At 42.0% G+C, this 13,977-nt stretch overlaps 1 protein-coding gene across 2 annotated transcripts in view; it reads left to right on the plus strand.

The window, feature by feature from the left end:
- The first annotated feature begins 147 nt into the window (after positions 1-147).
- Positions 148-13,977, plus strand: part of KIAA0319L (KIAA0319 like) — a 119,067-nt gene continuing 105,237 nt past the window's right edge. For both annotated transcript variants that reach the window (XM_060784176.2, XM_060784177.2), the window contains exon 1: positions 148-461. The gene's annotated coding sequence lies outside the window, so the exon portion shown is untranslated. The remainder of the gene's footprint in view (positions 462-13,977) is intronic.

The following is a 13,977-nucleotide window of genomic DNA, read 5'->3' on the forward strand; positions in this document are numbered from 1 at the left end:
AGGGCAAGTTTCCTCGACGCTGCTCGCTCTCTCTTGCTCTCACCCCTCCCTCTTTGGAATCACCGTAGCAACGGTCGGCAGGGACCGCCCATCCCGCTCCCGCCTAATCTTCCGGCCCTGAGGAGGACCATGATTGGCTGGGCGAGAGCAGGCCGAGGCGTGCTTCCGGGTGGAGGCCGCGCTGGGCGGGGCGGAGTTGGAGAGAGCAGAGGAGGCAGCCAGAGGCGCCAAAACTGAGGGGGGTCTGCTGCTGTTTGGTGGGCGAAGGCTAAAGTAGTCAAAGAGGGCGTGGGCCTAGTCGGTTGCTATGGCGACGGCGAGGCCTGCCGCTGTGGTCCAGCAGCGGTGTTGACAGAGCGCCTTCCATCCCTCCGCTGGCCCCGAACCCGAGTCGGCGGCCCTCTTCTCCGCCTCTTTCCCGCAGGAACCGGCGGGCTCCCTTCTTTCGCCATGCGCCCCTGGTGAGTGGTTGTAGGGCCGGCGGAGGGAAGCTGCCTCCTTCTCAGAAAGGGCTTCCTTTCCTTCCAGGTTGGGGCCTGCTTTCGGGGAGGGAGGGGCCTGCCCAGCCTCTCAGCCAGGAAGGGACTTGAATGTCTTGATTGTAATTATTATAGTATGCATTGTATAGTGTATTATATATAGGGTGTGTGTGTGTGTATGTATGATATATATGTGTGTGTAAGTAAATATTATTATTATTATTATTAAACTTTATTTGTACCCCGCTAGCATCTCCCGAAGGATTCGATGCGGCTTACACAGGCCGAGGCCTCAACACACAACACAACAATACAATCTAAGCAAATCAAACAATTAAAAACAGAATAAAGCAAAATAAACAACAGGCACAGTACAGTAAACACAATAAAACTGGGCCGGACCAGAGCAATGGGTACAAGATTAAAAGTGCTGATGTGACAGGAGGTGTATATAGGGCTTCCAGGGCAAGTGCGATGTGCGATGTGCAGCAATCATTGGTTCTGATAAAGTGCTTATGGGACTTGGTGGTGGAGATTTCCTAATCTGGGAAGGCGCATCAGAACAGCAAGGTCTTCAAGTTCTTTCTGAAGACAGCCAATGTAGGGGCCTGTCTAAGGTCTTTGGGGAGGGTGTTCCAGAGTCGGGGGGCCACCACGGAAAAGGCCCTGTCCCGCGTCCCCACCAAGCGCGCTTGCGACGCCGGTGGGATCACGAGCAGGGCCTCTCCAGATGACCGAAGAGAATGCGTGGGTTCGTAGATGGAGATGCGGTCACACAGGTAGGCTGGTCCCAAACCGTTTAGGGCTTTGTAGGTAAGCACCTGCACCTTGAATTGGGCTCGGAAAATAAATGGCAGCCAGTGGAGCTCCTTGAACAGGAGGGTTGACCTCTCTCTGTAAGGGGTCCCAGTTAGCATCCTGGCTGCTGATCGTTGGACCAGTTGGAGCTTCCGAGCCGTCTTCAAGGGCAGCCCCACGTAGAGCGCATTGCAGTAATCCAATCTGGAGGTGACCAAGGCATGGACCACTCCGGCCAGATCCGCCTTCGCGAGGTACGGTCGCAGTTGGCACACGAGTCTCAGTTGTGCGAAAGCCCTCCCAGACACCGCCGACGCCTAAGTCTATGTATGATATATGTGTTTGCATGTGTATGTGCATGTATATATCTACCAGGCACATCTTAACACCTCTCAACAAAAGATTTTCCCAGGCTCAGCCAGGCCTTCAAATGCTAATGAAGGTGGTCAGTTGAAACATTCACACCTAGCTCCAGCAGAGAAGAGCTCTTTGCCCCACCACAGCCATTCCACAGATATATAAACCCATTGTCCTAATTCCAACAGACCTCACTACCTCTGAGGATGCTTGCCATAGATGCAGGCGAAACGTCAGGAGAAATGCCTCTAGAACATTTATTTATTTATTTCAGTCACTTTTACCCCGCCCTTCTCACCCCCAAGGGGGGACTCAGGGTGGCTTACAGAGGAAGGCACAATTCGATGCCTTTGTCACATATACATACATATATAAAAACAATTAAACAGTTACAAATTAAAAATTAAAATCATCAATACAAAACAGTACAATAACACAGTAGTAGGCTAATCCTGAGCTCAGCGTTCGGAGTTCCGTAAATCCATTCCGTCTCGTCAAATTCCAGCTCGTCATCAAGTCTTTCTTTAGCTGCCAGAATGTCCAAATGCCAGGTCCCATATCCAGGTTTTCAACTTTTTCCTAAATGAAAGGAGGGATGTCGCTGATCTAATCTCCCCGGGGAGTGAATTCCACAGGTGGGGGGCCACCACCGAGAAGGCCCTGCTCCTCGTCCCCGCCAATCTCACTTGTGTCCCTGCCAGTCTCACAGGTTGAGAAATGCTGCCTTAAGGCCATCCAGTCCAGCTCCCTTCACCAGGGCAACAAAACAAAGCCCTCCTGACAAAGGGCCATCCAGCCATTCACACACACACATATATGTATATGACAGATGCAGTATCAAAGATTTCAAAGGAACCCCTAAAGAAGGACAATGATATGTTACATGTTCCAGAGTAGGCACACCAGACAATCTCCACATCAACACTGGCAAAGAAACAACAAGAAATACTGTTTACCCTCAAGCATAAAGACATTACATATATTAGAAACCAACACATTCTCATTACTTCATTTCCAGATCACCAGACTGGGCCACAGCAACACGTGGCAGGGGACAGCTAGTATGATATATAAAGTATGTGTGCATATATCCGTGTGTGTATGATATATGCATATGTCTGTCTGATGTATATGTGTGTATATATGTATGTGCATATATGTGTGTGTGATATGTGTTTGTATGTGTGCGCGCATATATATATATATATATATATATATATATACTTTATTTGTTCCCCGCTAGCATCTCCCGAAGGACTCGATGCGGCTTACAAAGGCCAAGGCCTCAAAACACAACATAACAATACAAAGCCTAAAGCAAATTAAAAACAATTAAAGCAGTATTAAACAACAAGCAATAAACAATACACCAAGAGACAATAAAACTGGGCCGGGCCAGAGTAATGGGTACAGAATTAAAAAGTGCTGGTGTGACAGGTGATATGTAAGGATTATAGGGTAAGTGCAGTGTGCAGTGTGCAAAAATCTTAATTCTAATAAAGTGCTTCTGGGACTTGTTATTGGAGTTTTCCTATTCTGGAAAGGCACATCAGAACAGCAAGGTCTTCAAGTTCTTTCTGAAGACTGCCAATGTAGGGGCCTGTCTAAGATCTTTGGGGAGGGTGTTCCAGAGTCGGGGGGCCACCACAGAAAAGGGCCTGTCTCGCGTCCCCACCAAACGCGCTTGCGATGCAGGCGGAATCACGAGCAGGGCCTCTCCGGATGAATGAAGTGAGCGCGTGGGTTCATAAACGGAGATTCGGTCACGCAGGTAGGATGGTCCCAAACTGTTTAGGGCTTTGTAGGTAAGCACCTGCACCTTAAATTGGGCTCGGAAAATAAACGGCAGCCAGTGGAGCTCCTTGAACAGAAGGGTTGACCTCTCTGTGTAAGGAGCACCAGTTAACATCCTGGCCGCTGCCCGTTCGACCAGTTGGAATTTCCGAGCCGTTTTCAAGGGCAGCCCCACGTAGAGCGCATTACAGTAGTTCAATCTGGAGGTGACCAAGGCATGGACCACCCCCGCCAGATCAGCCTTTGCGAGGTATGGTCGCAGTTGGCGCACGAATCTCAGTTGTGCAAAAGTCCTCCCGGACACCGCCGACGCCTGAGCCACAAGCGTAAGCGATGAATCCAAGAGGACTCCCAAACTGCACCCATATGTATATATATGATATATACAGTATGTGTGTTTATATGTATATATGATATATATGTATGATGTGTGTATATGCCTGTGCACATATATGTATGATGCATATGTGTATGTATGCATATATAATATATATTAAGTATATGTGTATATATGTATGTATGAAATATATGTGTGTATATGTGTGTGCATATATATGTGTACATACCATATATATCAAACATATATGCACACATGTATATATATATATGATATATACAGTATGTGTGTGTATATGTATGTGATATATATGCGTATGTATATATGATATGTGTGCATGCATACGCCTGTGCATATATGTAGGATGCATATGTGTATGTATATGATGTGTGTGTGCATATACATGTTTGTGTATGTATGTAATATAGGAGATATATATATATAATGTGTATGTGTATATGATATGTATATGTGGATACACATGTGTGCATATACAACTCCTAGGTCATGTGACCAGCATGACTGCATGGAGTGCCATTACCTTCCCGCAGAAGTGGTGCCTATTGATCTACTCACGTTTGCATGCTTTTGAACTGCTACGTTGACAGAAGCTGGGGCTAACAGTGGGAGCTCACCCTGCTCCCTGGATTCGAAGCGCCAACCTTTTGGTCAGCAAGTACAGCTGCTCAGCGGTTTAACCCGCTGGATATATATAGGGCAATAATCATATTTTTGGTCAACAAATCCTGTTACAGTTCTTTCTGAATTCCACATAGGGTTTCCACTGTTCTTGAAGTGTTTGTTAAAAGGACTTGTGGTCTGTCCAGAGTCCCTCAAAATTTTAGTTTTCTTGTCATCCATTTTTACAGGATCTCCCAGTTGCCATCTAAAACTGAGTCTCTTAAGTTCCTCTTGACAAATGTTTTAACCACATCTCTAGGGACCTAATTTTCTGTAGCACACTCCGAATTTATCCCAAAAGTCAGGTCTGTATCTCTCCACTTTCAGTTCCTGGGTTCCAGGCCCTTCTACAGAGATTCAGATCAACATTTTTCTCAAGTTTTGAGCATTCTCAGGAATGCCACCTGGTCTAAGTGGGAACCACTTTTTGTAGCCAGTCCAATCATTGTAGTAGTATAGTTTCTTTTAAAACTTTTGTTGGAAGTTGTTGTTGCAATTATTCCCTCCCTAAAGAAATAAAAACAGCCCACACCCTCCTCTCCTTTTAAAAACTCATTTATGCACCTTAGCATATGGAGAGGAGTAAAACTTGTACACTTTTATGTATATCCTCACCTAGATATTGGATACCTACTTCAGCCTATGGAAATTGTGTGTGATGGGTTATATTGTGTTTACTTAAGTTCAATTGTGTATTTTTTTAGTTTTATAAGTTTATTTTGAGATTGTTTTATCCACTGTTTTGATTTGATTTCTCATTGTTTTCGGCATTGAATTTTTGCCTTTTTGTTATTTTTGTTGTAAACTGCCCTGAGCCCCCTCAGGGAGATAGGCTGGGGTACAAATAAAGTATTACTATTCGTATTTATTTATTTATTTGATGCTGGTCCTTTGTGTCTTCAATTCCATCTACCATCTCCATTTCACTCGATTCCTTCGTCACCTCCCTTTGGATGCTAATTTCTGAATGGGATTCTGTGACCCTGTAAATCCCAAGAGGTGTTGCTAAGAGACACGGGTAACTGGCTTTAATTCTTACCTATCCAAACATATATCCCTCTATGAACCATCTTGGAGATTAAGATCTTCTGGGGAGGCCCTGCTCTCGGTCCCACTTCCTTCACAAGTGCGGTTCGTGGGAATGTGAGACAGGGTCTTCTCAGTGGTGGCCCCATGGTTGTGGAACTCCCTCTATAGCATTTTTTTCTCAACCTGGGGGCCAGGACCCCTGAGTGGGTCGCGAGGGGATCTTAGAGGGTCGCGAGGGGATCTTCTCAGTGGTGGCCCCATGGTTGTGGAACTCCCTCTATAGCATTTTTTTCTCAACCTGGGGGCCGGGACCCCTGAGTGGGTCGCGAGGGGATCTTAGAGGGGTCATCAAAGACCACCAGAAAACACAGTATTTTCTGTTGGTCATGGGGGTTCTGTGTGGGAAGTTTGACCCAATTCTATTGTTGATGAGGTTCAGAATGCTCTTCGATTGTAGGTGAACTATAAATCCCAGTAACTACAACTCCCAAATGTCAAGGTCTACCAGTGTTCACCTTTGGGCATATGGAGTATTTGTGCCAAGTTTGGCCCAGATTCATCATAGTCTGAGTCCACAGTACTCTCTGGATATAGGTGAACTACAACTCCCAACTCAAGGTCAAAGCTCATCTATTTTTTCCAGTATTTTTCATTGGTCATGGGAGTTCTGTGTGCCAAGTTTGGTTCATCTCTATTGTTGGTGGAGTTCAGAATCCTCGTTGATTGTAGGTGAACTATAAATCCCAGCAACTACAACTCCAAAATGACAATATCAATCCCCCCCCGAACCCCACCAGTATTCAAATTTGGGCGTATTGGATTTTTGTGCCAAATTTGGTCCAGTGAATGAAAATACATCCTGTATATCGGATATTTACATGACAATTCATAACTGGAGGTAAAGAACAGTTATGAAGTAGCAACTAAAATGATGTTATGATTGGGGGTCACCACAAGATGAGGAACTGTATTAAGGGGTCGTGGCATTAGGAAGGTTGAGAACCACTGCTCTATAGTGACATGAGATCAGCCCCCTCTCTCCTGACCTTTAGAGGAAAAAATGAAAACATGGGTGTGGGACCAAGCTTTCAGATAATCTATCAGTCTAATAAGTGAATGAAGAATGGTGCAATGATAACTGGAATGGCCTTGGACTGTGATATTAGATTACGTGATTTTAATAATTTTAATATTTGAAATGTATTAGTGGTTGGTTTTAATGTATATGTTTTATTTGCTGGATATGTGTTGTATGGCATCAAATTGTGCCTTAATGTGAGCCGCTCTGAGTCCCCTTTGGGGTGAGAAGGGTGAAACGAAGAGGGTGGTTGTTTCTCTCTTTTCAATTGTGCATCCAGTTTTGAGCCTTTAGTTGGAATAAGAGGTCAGCTTGCACAAGGATGACCTTAAAGGGGGCAACACTGTTCTTAGACATTGAGGTGTGCTGCTGAATCATAACATCAGGGAACTTATGTTGGGGTTCAGCAGTTGCAACTCCCCACTACTTTCTTCTAAGTCTCACAGTGTTAAAATAGATGGCTTCTCTGTCACAGGTCTAATCTAAACATTTACAACATCAAACCCCTTAGATAGTCTGGACTTCAAGTTTTGTTCTTAATCTCATTCATTGGGTATTTCCAGTTTCTTCTGCTATTAAAAAAGATCAATCTTTTCTTGGAGGACAGCCCCAAAACTAGCCTGATGCCTTGGGGATTATTTCCTATTGGGTTGAATAGTGAACTGCCACTTCAGTTGGTTTCTGTATGCCTGATGAATGAGTGAATGCTGGTCTCATATGGTTTCTTGCCTCGGGTAGCAAATAGTCTTCAACTAGCCCTGAACCTGTTGGGAACAAATTGCATTATTCAACTGGAGGCTTGGTATCTGAACTTGGCCTTGTTGGCAATGAAGCACCAATAAGGGAGGGAAGTGTAGTTTATTCCGCGCCAAGACTCTGCATGTGTTGTGGCCTAGTTTTAAATACTGGATATTGAGTCACTTGAATGTTATATTTTGTCTCTTATTGTAAGTGTTGTAGTTTAATGCTCCCCCTTATAACCTCTGAATTGTTTAATGCTCCTCTCCTCCGCACCTTGTAACCCTTCAATTAAGCTTTGTGCAGAGGGAGATTTTGTTAAATCTGGTGCTGGATTTGAGCAAGAATTTGCTGAGATTGTTCCCTCTCTAAACAACTAATTAGTTGCTATCTTAATTGCTTCATGTTATATACCTGACAGGTTCCTCCGTGGTGCGTAGGCAGGGTGTAAGACCTACCATTTGGTCCCTATTGGAAATTGGATTTCTATTCTTCACTGAGGAAGGATGGGGCTATTCATCCGCTCCTGATGTAGAGATGCAGCAGATTTCCTCCATGCTGTGTCTCTGCATGAGTTGCTGCTCTGTGCTCACCATTCTGTAATGAGGAGCTTCACCCTGAACTGTAACTCACAGAACTATAGGGGAAAAGTTCCTTTCATTGTACAGTTGTCCCTCCATCCTGATGTTTTGATTTCTGCAGATTTAATGATTCACAGATTTGTTCTCTCTAGGAATCTCTAGGTCCTTCAGTATGACGATATAGTCCATTTATTTACTTACTATATTTATATACTGCATTTCTCATCCCTGGGGGGATTCAAAGTGGTTTCCAACATAAGCATCACAAAATTCACTGCCAAACATACATGTTAAAAACCAGAACAAAAAATCAAATAAGAACATATAACTATGAATCAAAACTATTAACACCATATTAAACCATGAAACATAGGCAACATTTAGACATTAAAACATAGGATTGAAATGTATTAGTATAAACATTAAAATCACATAATCCAGAAGCATTATCCAAACTGTTCCAATTATCAGTTGCACATATTTCCTATTCAGTTGTTGCACTGCTCACTAATCAAAGGCTTGATTCCACAGCCATGTCTTTGCTTTCTTTCTGAAGGGCAAGAGGGAGAGTGCGGATCTAATTTCACTAGAGAGCGAGTTCCAAAGTCAGGAGCCACCAGTGAGATAGTCCTGTCTGTTGTCTCCATCAATTGGGACAGAGAGCAGGGCCTCCTCAAAAGTTCTTAATCTCCTAGATGGTTCTGAAGCAGCACACGGATTTAGGGGGCCCTGCATGAGCAGAGGCCGGTGAAGACCCTAAAGGTGGGTTCGCTACGCCTGGTGAGACAATAAGCACCAATAAGTTTCCCTGTTCCCAATAAATCTCACCAGGATGAAGCAAGGCCACTGAAGTTTATTTTCTATTCCAGCTGGAAAGGATGACTACCGCAGTAATCTGCAAAGGAGCCGGCATAACTCCTGTGCAGGGAACCATACAATGTATACAGTTTTTCCCATTCAAATTTTCCGCACCCATCCCCTGAGCCGGCTTTGCTGTGATTGGCTGTGACATCATCGAGCCGGGAGGAGCGGCCAGGGGCTGATGCAGCTTGTCCAATGAGAGCCCGAGCCCCGCTTTGGCTGCTCAGCTAATGGTGTGTAAGGAGGCGCTGCAACAGTAAAAACAAATGAAAAATGGCTTGATGATAGGATTATGAATGGCCCATCCCGGACCCAAATGACAAGCGATCGAAGCAATTGCTGTAAGCCCTCAAGCTTGACTTGGCTATTGATACAGAGGTTTGAAATAACATTTCTGTCTGGCCCCGCAGAACCAGCCCATTGTCAAAAGTTTGGTGATACTGGTTTCCTTGATGGGATCTTCGAGATCCATTCTTCTGGGAAGGGGGATGGCTTTGCTGGAGATACGGTGATGTCCCCTTCCCCTTGCAGATGGGAAATGTCTTTTGTGGGAAGTGAGTAACATGTCCACGGGTTACCAATACTCAGGTGGCCTAGTCAAATATACTCTCTGAGGCCCAAGGAAAGGGGCCATTTGGCTATTGTCCATGCTTGAGAGTTTCTGAAAAGTCCACTGATTAAGGGTGAAGACCCGGGAAGTTTTGCAATACCTGGGCCCTGAGGTGCTGGTCACAGTTCATAAAGTGGTCACCTTGCTCAATATTTTATACAGATATACATAGATAATTGGAGATACGGGGCATATACAGAGTTCATAAGGGAAAAGGGGAGCATGCAGGGTTGGGAAAGATTGGCTTTTGTGATCTGGAGTTCATAAGGCAAGGCATTATAAAATATTATTTACTTGGCATTCCCTTTTGCTAACCATAGGCAGAAAGGCCTTGGAATCATTTGTCTGTAGGTCATTGACTGGTATGGGGGACAGTTAGCATAGTTGTTAACTCATAGGTCTGCTTAGGTGTCTTAGGTCTTTTGTGACAGGGTTTCCAGTAAATATAGCAGTTACCTTTTGTTATAAATATGTGAAATATAGGGCATAAATGTGTGAAATATAGGGCATAAATCAGACCTAAATGTAAACACCTTCTAACATGGGAAGGGTCTTTGTTGTGGTTGTTAGTTCATAGAGGGAGATGTGTTCGGACAGGTAAACTGGGCTGGAAACATTTAGGGCTTTATAGGCTAAAGCCAGCACTTTGAATTGTGCTCGATAGCAGACTGGCAGCCAGTGAAGCTAATATAACAGGGGGGTTATATGTTCCTTATACGACCCTCCAGTGAGAAATCTGCTGCTACCCGTTGGATCACTTGAAGCTTCTGAACAGTTTTCAAAGACAATCCCACGTAGAGTGCGTTGCAGTAATCTATTTGGGATGTAACAAGAGTGTGAACCACTGTGGCCAAGTCTTGCTTCCCAAGGTACAGGCATTTCATGTGGTCATGCTGGAGGACCTGGAGATTTCTAGAGAAAAGTTTCTCGTACTTTGATTTTTGCTTAGCGCCTTCTAGCAAGCTGCAGTATTTTCATGAATGGCAGTAAGTCCCTTGCTTAATGACATGGTGCCGTGTCATTTTTGCATTGTTAACAGCCAGTCGTATTTGTTTGATCAAGAGCTTAGTTGTGGAAGAAGCTATTGAGCAACAATAATGAGAAAAGATAACCAGAGTGAATGAAGTGGATGGCAATAAGTGTTTGAATTTTGAGTATTTATTTAAAAGCTTTGAGATATTTGACTCAAGCTTTTAAAAAGGGGTATAGAAGTTAGTCTGCTTAACCAATTAGTGTAAATTAAACTGGGTTGTTGTGTATGGCCATGTTCCAGAAGCATTCTCTCCAGACGTTTCGCCTGCATCTATGGAAGGCATCCTCAGAAGTTGTGAGGTCTGTTGGAAACTAGGAAAATGGACTTTATATACCTGTGGAATGTCCTCACAACCTCTGAGGATGCCCGTCATAGGTGCAGGCGAAACGTCAAGAGAGAATGCTTTTGGAACATGGCCATACAGCCTGGAAAACACACAACAACCCAGTGATTCTGGCCGTGAAAGCCTTTGACAATACAGTAAATTAAACTGGTTAGAAGTTTATTTCTGTTGGATGAAACATACTTCTCAGTCTCATCTTCTACTAAATTACTTTATTCTCTATGAATAAATTATATTTTGACAGTTGACTGAAAGCAAATACTTTACTGCTAAACGGTTAGAAATACCTTTGAGTAAACACATTTAGCAATGTCCCTGGTACAGGACTGAGTACAGTGGTTAGTTTAGGGACTACATTGGGAGCAAATTACAATATAAAAAGCAGTTCTTAATTTACTCCTGTTTGGGGAAGCTATTCAATGAGTGTGTAACTTGTTCTGTCAGGAATAAGTCAAGCTCTGACACACACATTGAATAGAGGCTCCTCATGAACAGCAAATCACAATGTATTCAGGAGCCCCAATGAATTTCCTGTTCCTATTAGAGGCTGTTATTCACTCAAAGTGGGAACACAGTGAAGGCTAAAACACCTCCTTTTGATCCCAGTCTTATCTGGGAAAGAAAACAACCATACTACATGCATTAAAAACAAAGGCAAGTCCTGTGATTTGTTAAAGATAAGACCGACTATTGCATAATCTTTAAGACTCAGTCCACTTCCATGTGAGCACCCAATGCATTCACATATTTAGTTGTTTTTTGTTCTGAAGGCTAACAGAAAAAAAGTTATTTTGCAGTTCTTTTATTGTTTTCTACTTGTTGTGGGTGTTTTCAGCATCTGCTACTAATCACATTTTTCTCCATTATTTTGAAAACCAAAGACATTTTTTTAAGAACAAAAAGATCGTGTGTTGTCATAACAAAACTTTGTATTATTGGAGTGCTTAAATATTCACACACACCCCCGCCCCATCCTAAAGTCTCTGATCAACATCTTTAAAAGTAGTACCCTCTTTACATTAATAATCTACACTTCATCTCACTTCTGTCTGTGTTGTTATGCAGAGGAACATCCAGTTTAGCTGCTTCTGGATCCAAACGTTATTCATTGTTCTGTGTAAACAAACTTCCATTTCTCTAGCTGACAGAGCTGAACTTTGATCTTTTCCTGAGACTTTTAAGATGACTTCACAAAGATTTACACAGCAGCATCAGCTCTGCATGAGCATGAGATCACATGCTATGTATAGGCTGATCTAATCGCCAGAGTTTATGAGACATGCTCAGTGAGGGCTGCATAAGAGTGCAAACTGTAAGGCGTCTTTCAACATTACTGGCTTCCAATGCAAATGGAGGTGTTTTGCTAGGATCCTCTGCAGTGATGCTGGAGCTTTTGAAATGCACCTTCCATTCATATTCCATCACTGTGACAGTTTTTACTCTGGCATTGGGTTTGGGTGAGCCTGGAATTTTCACTGATGATGGAATATGCTCTTAGGTCCATTGTCATCTCCCTACTAGAATAGTAATTCTCACTGGTCCAATCCTGAATTGATAAATTACTTGAATCTGGTGTTCTGTAGCCCACAATTTTGATCATGTGTTCTCAAACTTCTTAAGCCAAGGTTAGTTCTCGGTAACTCAGACTGTTGGAGGGCCGGACTATAGTTTGAAAAAAAATATTAATGAATCCTTCTGCACACATATTATTTGTTATAATATATTATTTGTTATAATATATATTTGTTATAATATATATAATTATATATTATTATAGGAACGGCACAAGGACTATGAGAATGGATCTGATTTCAATTGAGGCATTATATATGTTGTTTTGTTGATTTGTCCTGTCTGATTGTTAATTGTTGTGGATCGATGTGTTGATCCTGTTGTTGCACTGTTATGTTTTAATTGCACTGTAAACCGCATTGAGTTGCCTGTTAAGGGCTGAAAAATGCGGTATAAAAGTGAAGCAAATAAATAAATAATAAATAAATAAATTTGTAGTTCGAAAAACCTGAAAAAACAATGCAATATTTAAAATGAAGAACAATTTTAACCAGCATAAATTTATCAATATTTCAATGGAAAGTGTGGGCCTGCTTTAGGCTGATGAGATAGTCAAGTTAATTGGGATTGTTGTTGTGTGTGTACAAGTTGTTCAAGACTGAGGGTGAGCCTAAGTCTAAAGTTTAAAGCAGCGGCCGGGTAAATGACCTTGGAGGGCCGTATCTGGCCTGCAGGCCTTAGTTTGAGGACTACTGGTATAGAGGAAAAGCTTGAGTGATCTTATAAAGCCTTAGGTTTAAGCTATGTCAAGAGGTTTTAAATGCCATTGGTATTTACCGTATATACTCGAATATAAGCTGATCCGAATATAAACTGAGGCACCTAATTTTACCACAAAAAACTGGGAAAACGTATTGACTCGAGTAGAAGCTGAGGGTGGGAAATACAGCATCTACTGGTAAATTTCAAAATAAAAATGGATACCAATAAAATTACATTGAGGCATCAGTTGGTTAAATGTTTTTGAATATTTACATAAAACTGTAATTTAAGATAAGACTGTTCAGCTCTGATTAAACCATTCTAACCTTCTTCAATGTAAATGTGCTTACGTATCCTTCGATTAATAATAAAGAGAGTACAATAATAAATGTAATAAAAATAATAATAGAGTCAAATAATATAAATGTAATAAAATAATATCAATAACAGAATCAGCAAACTGTTCTAATGAATATTTATAACTGTTTTAATTTATGCTAATTGTATTTTTATTATTTTAATTATTTTATCAATACATTTGTTATACATTATTTATATTACAGCAGTTTCATTTTCAATACAACATACCATACTTTAACTGTTGGCATCTACTGTTATTTTTCTGCTTATACATATTATCTATTCTCACTACTGTGCTCCCCTCCCCCTCTCCCAAGCCAGAGCTTTTACAGATCATCTGTCCAAAATTTCACTTCTTCTTGTGGATGTAACTTTCCTTCTTTCTTTTTAAATCCCTTTTCAATAAATTTTCTCCATACATCATCAAAATCACTTTGTTTCCATATACCTCTTTTAGCTTTTAATATACATGTCAGCTTATCATTTAGCTAATGATATTATGCTAATTGTATTTTATGCTATGTTACTACGTATATTGTATTGGCATGGAATGGTGCCTCTTTGGAGGCTGAGAAGGACGGGATAGAAATCCTTCTAACAAACAAACAAACAAATAAATAAACA

Source organism: Anolis sagrei, chromosome X, assembly GCF_037176765.1.
Source record: "Anolis sagrei isolate rAnoSag1 chromosome X, rAnoSag1.mat, whole genome shotgun sequence".
Lineage (NCBI taxonomy): Eukaryota > Metazoa > Chordata > Lepidosauria > Squamata > Dactyloidae > Anolis > Anolis sagrei.